Source organism: Lactuca sativa, chromosome 4, assembly GCF_002870075.4.
Source record: "Lactuca sativa cultivar Salinas chromosome 4, Lsat_Salinas_v11, whole genome shotgun sequence".
Taxonomy (NCBI): domain Eukaryota; kingdom Viridiplantae; phylum Streptophyta; class Magnoliopsida; order Asterales; family Asteraceae; genus Lactuca; species Lactuca sativa.
The window spans coordinates 161,698,003-161,706,804 of record NC_056626.2 but is presented as its reverse complement, the minus strand read 5'-3'; positions in this window follow the sequence as shown (position 1 = coordinate 161,706,804).

Genomic DNA, 8,802 nt, shown 5'->3' with positions numbered 1-8,802 from the left:
TGGTTTGGAGGAGGAGGTACGAGAGTCCATACTTCATTTCGGTCAAATTATGCTAGTTCTTCTTGCATGGCTGTAATCCAATCAGCATGCTCTAATGCTTCCTTGATGGATTTGGGTTCAACCACGGATATGAATGCTGAGAAATGACATTCATTTTGGATACTTGCAGCAGAACGAGTCTGTACACCGGCATTAAGGTTTCCAATCACTTGGTTCGGAGGATGATCTTTGGTCCAGACATGTAATCTTGGAAGTTCTAGAGCAGCAGACGATCCGATATCAACAATAGGATTGATTTGCTCCCCCTGAATGGTCTGAATTTGAGGATGATGCTCCCCTTGAACTTCTGAACCGGAAAGGTTGACATCATCATCAGAATGGAACTCAAAGAAATTTTCATTGTCATCGATGTTGATCGAATTTGAGTCATCAAAATGAGCAACTGCATCTTGGAAGCCGTCCACATTTGATTCAAGAGAGGAGTGATTCTCCCCCCTCAACTTGAGAAGGTTGAAATGGTTTGGAATCAAATGGAGGGAGGCTCGGAATCGGACCGGAGATGTTGTGCGAGACAGGAGCTTCCGAAGGAGAATTTGAATTTGGAGTAGGCCTCGTTCGATATTCCGCATCAAGGGCGGTTTCGGAAGGACCAAAGAGAGTTTCAAAGTCTACTTCATGAATTACTTGAACGTTTGGACATTCCGGAGGAGGAGCATCAGATTCCATGATGTGGGTAGTGATGTGAGTGGGACCGGAACTCTGAACAAAGTTGTCATCAAAGATAACATCAAGACTTTATTCAATAACTCGAGTACGTCGATTGAGGACTCGATAAGCCTTTGATTTTGAGGAATAACCAAGGAAAATAGGTTCTTCGGCCTTAGGTTGGAACTTGGTAAGCTGATCGCGATTATTTTTGATGAAGCATCTGCATCCGAACACATGAAGAAATGAGATTGTTGGCTTTCGTCCAATCATGGCTTCATCCGGAGTTTGTTGAGGCGTCGATTGATGATACTCCTATTCTGAGTGAAGCATGCAGTACAAACGGCTTCAGTCCAAAAATAGTGTGGAAGATTTGAAAAATTGAGCATTGATCGAGCAGCTTCAACTAAAGTTATGTTCCTCCGTTCAACTACACCATTCTGTTGAGGAGTGTAAGGAGTAGAAAAATTGTGGTCAGTTCCTTTCTCGATAAGAAAGTTCCAAACGGTGGAGTTTGTGAATTACGAACCATTGTCACTTCGAATGCGTCTAACGGGGAGTTTGATGAGAATTTCTATTCCTTTGATAAAATTTATGAGTTCTGAGGCTGTTTCTAACTTTAGCCTGAGGAAGAAAACCCAAGTGAATCTAGTGAAATCATCCACAATCACAAGAATGTACTTTTTGTGATGTAGACTTTCCACTGTTGATGGGCCACACAGATCAATGTGTAAAAGTTCTAGAGGTTCGGTGATTGATTTCTCAATGATGACTGGATGACCTTTCTTTGACTGCTTACCACCCTCACATGTATCACATAGGTGATCATTTTCGAATTTAAGGAGAGGTAGACCTCTAACCATTTCGCCTGAAACAAGATCATTCATGTATCGGAAGTTCAAATGAGCAAGGCTTTGGTGCCATAACCAGCTGACGTCAGGAATAGCTTTGGAGAGTAAGCACAGTTGGGGCTTGCCAATGATCATGTTGATGTCAAGAGGGTACATATTTTTGTTGTGGTTGGACTTGATTGAGAATTCTTTTCTATCTTCAGTCATGATGTAACTACGATGTTTGCAGAATTCAACTCTATGATTTGCATCAGTGAGTTGAGCAACACTTATCAAGTTGTGCTTTAGATCAGATACATATGCCACGTTTGAAATCGAAAAGTTTCCATTTGTAAGAATCCCATGACCTCGGATTTGGAAATTGGAATTGTTGCCATAAGTTACATATCTAGCATTTGGTGCAATTTTCAGATCTCGCAGAAAGTCCTTCTGCCCCGTCATGTGCATGGAGCAAACATTATCAATATACCATATTGTCTCTTGCTCTGAAGCACAGAGTTCCTGTAAAATTAGTGAATAGCAGAGTTTTTAGTCTCTGAGTTAGATCTTGGGACAAGGGCACAATTCTTGGGCTTTTGAGGTGACTTATGAGCAAGTAATGGTTTTGAAGGCTTATTTCGAGATTCCTTGGGAAACAAGCAGAACGACAAAGTTCTTTCATCTATCCAATAATCATACTCAATAAAACTAATTTCTGGAATAGTTTTCTTCGGAACATGACCTTCCGGAGTGGAGGGTTCAACTGACACTTTTGGAACTATAGCTTTATTAACGCGGTTTTTAATCTTCCACACAAGATTTTTCTTTGAGGATTTTGAAGAAAATATTTTATGTGATTCTTTTTGTTTTCTTAATGACACAGAGGTTTTTGAAGACTTTGGTTCGAAAATTGTGCTATCAGATTTAGCTATGAAAACAGATGAGACGGTATGAGGAGAGGCCTTTTGGACCGAAGTGGTGTCCAAACGATTTTTGAACTTGGTGGAATTAACTACATCCTTCGTTCTACAGGACCAGTGGAAGGTCTCTTGAGGATCTTAGTGGGAGTGAAGTGGTTTTGACTATGGACTGAGGATTGAGAATTCCGAGATTCACTTTTTTGGAGTTATCAAGGAACCTGGAATTTTATCTAGACTTAACCTCTATTTTGTAAGCATTTTGAGCTTCCACTTTGGAATCTACTATATCCTTCCTATTGAGCATTTGTTTTTTCTTGGGTTGAAATACAGATTTTGAGGTTTGTCCTGCAGACGAATGCCTAAACTTCGGATCAATGGGAACCAACTTGGTTTTTGAAGAAACTAAGGATTCTGATTCACACGATCAGATGAGACACAGCTTGAAGTTTCAATTTTATCATCTAAGGATGCCCACACAACCTTATAAGTAGCAATTTCAGTTGTCATCAGAATGATTTCCTCAACAACACAGTTGTCAGGAGGATTATGTCTTGGAACATAATCTACACAATTTGAAAGACCGTGATGAAATTTGTGTTCCGATTCAGGTCCAGGTTTGTCAGACGCGGAAGAGGCTTGGAATCAGGACCCTTAACAACAATTGGTTGAAATTCAGGAATTAAGGAAGCAAAGTGATCTACTTTTTCATGAAGAGGTGACAAAGGAGAAACTGGGTTGTCCGAATGTTTGATGTTCAAAACCTCTCCCATGAATGTCAAATTTTGCAATTCCTTCAAAAGACTAACAACTGGCTTAGGAAATTCGCTTTCGAAGCCAGGTGCTTTGGACCATGGATGAAGAAAGTTATGAGTCATCCGAATATCTGCTTCAAGCATGTCTAAGGAATTATCCAAAAACTCATGTTGAAATGATGTAGCTTCTGAATTTGATGGAATAGAATCCTCTGGATTCTGATGTTTCTTTTCGCTCATGTTGGGACTCGGTGTGCGAAATAATTGGCAAAACATCATAGAACATAAAAATGAAGTAATGTGGGATGGGTAAGGGCATGGCACACCATATGAAGGAGTGCAACACGTCTTTGTAAGTACGAGAACTTTGATTGCGATTTTAGATATTGTTGTGATGCACATATGCATGTTACGTGTCGCGAATACTGAACATTTAAATTCTTCATGAATAAAACTCAACTTGATTCATGTGGACTAGACACTCATCTTTCCTCTCATATATTCTCTTTCCTCACATGTCAATAATTGCTTTTAATGAAGCCTCAACCCCACTCTCATGTAGGTAGGTGACTCCACACTTATTTGATGCAACACCTCTTGTAAAAGATATATTGTGATGAAATCGCACTTAGTACTAATCGTTGAATTTATTGCCAACATCCTATGGGCAAAAATTCTGCAACAAATTAAAACATCAAAAAGCATGTACTAGGAAAAAAAAATTACAGAAAATAAAATAGAAACAAACCAACAATTAAAATACTAAAAATACTAACACACCAAATACTAAAAACATAATGAACTAGCAAACCAAAATAAACTAAAAAGGATAACACGATCACTCATCATCATCATCCTCCTACTGTTGTGCACCGGATGTCGCAGCTCTATCACCCGATTGTAGGAATGGAGGATAATTAAATTTGTGGTGTCTAAAGAATGCAGTCATGGCATTGCCTATCAACCGGTTCTGAAACCAAACATCATGAATCTTTGTCCTCAAGTCTGTATGTCCATGTTGTATCTCTGTCATCTATTGTGACAAAAATCTCAAGTCAATATTAACCTCAGGTCCTTGATATGTTGTTGTTGGAGTAGGTCTACGTCCTAGCTGTCTATATGGTTGGGATACTGGATTTGGCGTTGCTTGCTACTGAATAGAGTCATCTATAGGAATCTGCCATAACTTATCCGGACCTCACTCAATCATGTAACATCCCAAAAATCACAATAACTTTTAACTTTTCAAAACAACAAAAAGCCATCATTATTTACAAAACCAGTGTTTATCAAATATTAGAGTATCCCAAAATCCAAAAGAATGTGCACGATCACGCCTTCGCTTTCCCGCGATCCTCAGAAGTACCTAAAACCATAAACTAAAATTGTAAGCCAAAGCTTACTGAGTTCTCCCAAAGTACCACCACACAAACATATAATCAAACAGATAACGGGTCCACAACCTCCTGGTTGGATTACCCCTGGCACACAACCTTATGGTTGGAATGCCCAATACATAATGGGTCCACAACCTCCTAGTTGGATTACCCCTGGCACACAACCTTACGGTTGGAATACCCTAATCTGTTGACTTACAGTACAAAGCAGTACAGTCTCAACCCCACCATACCATGTTGACATACACATAACAAATAACATTATCAAACAACAAATAATCATATAACTAGTTAACATGGTACCAGGCAGATCTACAGATCACTACTATATAGCAACATCCTATATACCAGGATACATAACTAAAGGGGACGGTATTGGTGCCTTCGACCCACAAGAACAATGAGGAAACTCACCTCACAATCCGACGAATAGCTGAACAATACATTGCTCCAAATACTGGCTCTACAGGTCACCTATTCACAGATAGAGACCAAGGCTTAACTATAACTCAAAATACCTAAAATACCCTTAAGTGAAACTTGGTCAACCCTGGCCAAAGTCAAAGTCAAAAGTAAAAAGCCCTTAATGACAAATATCCAACTCGACTTGGCCCAACCTAGTCAACTCAGTCGAAGAAATCACCTGAGCTGATATCATGACGTAGGTACCCATTCACATGTCGTGAGCTCCAAGGATCCTAATAGAAAACGGGCATTGATCAACCCTCATGCCGTGAGATCTTAGCTTTTATGTCGTGAGCATCGTCTGAAGCTAAAAGTAACGATTGTAAGTCCTTGGATCCATCTTATCTAGAAATTAAAGGGGACTCCTATAGTACATAAAAATGTTTCCTTTATGGCCATGATTTCCCCATGCATGATCCAATCCATTCTAGGTGAAAAGTGAAGAGATGTGCTTCCAACTTTCAGGCATGCCTCTCATACCTCACCAACTTCCTGATCTGAACAATATGATGATCAAGGAACTCTTAGAATCCATAAAGTTGCTAACTTTATGGACTGAATTCACTCATGCATGCTAATCATGAAGAAAGTTGGACAAAATCCTAGATCTACGCATGAAATGTAATAAAGTTTGGATCTTTGATACTTACAAAGGTCTAACAGAAAGAAGACGTGATGATAATGTTGCTACTTGTCCACTTCACCACTAGATTACTCATTTCCTCTTCTTTTCTCCTTATTCAAGCTAGAAATGGCACCAAAATGGTTAAGAACTTCAAGGATGATGAATCTTAGGGTTCTCTGGGGCTTAGAGTGTGAGGGGGCAGAGGGTGAACAACCCTTGCCCCCTCTTTCCTTTAAATACCAAAAATTAGGGGTTTTGGTCCTTCGACTGATCTCACATCGTGAACATTAGTTTCTCACATCGTGAGCTTCAAAATGATGCACGGGTCCAATCTACTCCTCACGACGTGATCAAGCATCCCTCGCGTCATGAGAAGGGCCAAAATTGAGAGCTTTAACCCAATAATAATAATAATAATAATAATAATAATAATAATAATAATAATAATAATAATAATAATAATAATAATAATAATGCACAACTGACCTGAGTGTTACAAATCACTTGTATATGCTCCAATACTCTAATTTCTAAATCCATGGGGGCGTATTGGGGCATCCCTCTAGTATCAATGACATATGACTTAGCCAACCTAGTTATGAAGTAACCCCCAAAAAATCGGCTATTTAGTGTAGACACAATGGCTCTATGCTCTAAAAATATTCTGCGTGTATAGGGGTGGTTGAGGTAAACCTATGGGTTGATGAGGCACCACATGTAAAATAAATCCCCAATAAGCACCTTATCTCCCTCAGGTTTGTGGCAAATGGTAGTGCCGATAAACATGTAAAGCAATCTAATGATCAACAATCCGAAGCTACATTCATTAGCATGATTGGCCATATAAGGTCCATTGGCATGCACGATACATCTGTCAATTTGTACTCAACTGGGTGTAAGGTAATGGAACTATGTAATAAGTATGAAAATATGGTCCATCTACCTCCTCTCCTGTGTAAATACCTAACCTGACTCCTAACTCTATGATACTGCAACTTCGTCGCACTCCACCCAATCTAAAAGTAAATTTGGACCGATCGGGCCACTCCTGGGATGCAGCATCATAATCATCGGTGGAATAAAACTCCCAACATAACTCTTGATAAACGGCCTCCCTAACTCAGATAAGATGTTTCTACCCATGGCATGTGAATAAATGTACCCCTACTCTCATCATGAAATACTTGTGAAAGGTATAGGTCGAGTCGATATGTCAAACCAAGCTCCTCAATTAATTTGCACTTTAGTGTTTTTGCCACGTTAAATCGTTTGGATAACAATCCAATCTTATTTCCAACATATTTGTTTAAGCCACTTGATGAAATGTTATTTGGAAACTGAAGGTATGAGTTTTATGTTGTCCAAATGTGTGGAAGCTGCAAGGGTTGTTTTCACTAAACTCTAGGTGTTATCAATCATGAAAGCAGACAAGAACTAAACCAAACAATTTCAAATATAGCAAGAATTTAGTTTTTTTCTAAAATCATCGCGATACATATTGTTGTACTATATATCGCAAATTGGGACAACCTAAAACAATTTGTCATCACATAACCATTACATAATCGAAGAACAAAAATCAAACGTTTATGCTTGTTCTTTAGGTGTGGTGCGCCCTTCGCATGTCTAAGTGGTCTAGGCGTTCCATTATGATCAATTTTATCTAGCAATCACTCAAAGGGTTTTGTCACACGAGTAAATACAAGTAATCTATCACATCAATTTAACATATAACAATTTAAATCTACCCCAAATTGAACGAAACCCTAGGTTGTATGAATACACTCAAATTTCACAAATCTAATTAATAATCAAGCAATGCAAGGTAGTAAGGTTAGAAATTGGTACCTTCTCAATCGATTATACAAAAGAAATATGAAAAAATCAAAACTCAGGGGAAAATCGTCAAAGCTATGTCGCGTGTGTGTTTTGGTGTCTGATAGTGAAATTAATTAGGGTTAAAAGGGTATCACCTGGTAAAAAGGGTGTGGTGCACGTATAAGGTGTCACGACGCATATGATGAATATGAGTTTTTTGATTTTCAATTTTACCTTTGACGCAACGCGTAGATAAAAAGGCAGACAACGCCTCTTCAATTTTTCTAACTTTTTAAAACTTTTTTAACCTTGTACCTCTTGCTTCCATCAATATCATCCTTCAGGTAGCAACAATTATCAATTGTCACATCTCGTGTACATATTCATCTTCATGAAATCATGAAGCTTCAACTACATCTGCCTTGGATCTTACTTTAGTACATATATGTTATCCTCCAATTTGCACACCAAGGTTTCCTTTTCCATCTTTTTGAAAAACCTTCTGATTGTGTCATGTATGCATCTTCATCAAGGTCACCATGCAAGAATGTCGTTTTGACACACAGGCTCGACCCTGACATATCGAAGGCCTTATGCAAAAATAAAAGTGAGGCCTAATAATTTTTTTTTGTAAAATATTATTAAGTAATATGGTATCACTAAATTCGAAACTTAAATTTCTAACAAACATCTCATAAATTCATTACCATAACATCAAGTATTCACTCGTTAGTTTTTAGGACCATACATATTCACTAAAATATCTTCTTTGTCATCACCATTATCATTCAATGTGGTCATGTTTTCCTCTACATAAGGCATATCTTCTGAAACTTGGGGCTTAACTTCTTCTCTAGGTACTTCCACAACATCATGAACTTCTTTCTCTAGGTTTTTTCACAGCTTCATGAACTTCATCTATGTTTTCTGGAACACGTAATTCAACTTCTTCTTCTCTATGTTCTTCCACAACTGATTATTCATTAGGATGATATTTTGACATTTGTTTGACGATAAATCGTTTAATGGATCCTCTTTGAGTTTGAATAAATAGTTATTCTTTTTATGTTAAGAACAACCCGATTCAATTTTCTAGTTAGAGACATCTTTTAAAAAAAATAAAAACTAAAAAATGAAATCAATGTTAATAACTCACCGAAGACATTTTATGAAGGACAGGTCGACTACCAACAACTCAATGATATATCAAGATTCAAGACATAAAAACGACAATTCTTTGCAAGAGAGACGACTAACACTGATGGTATTTTATGAAAATACTAACACCGT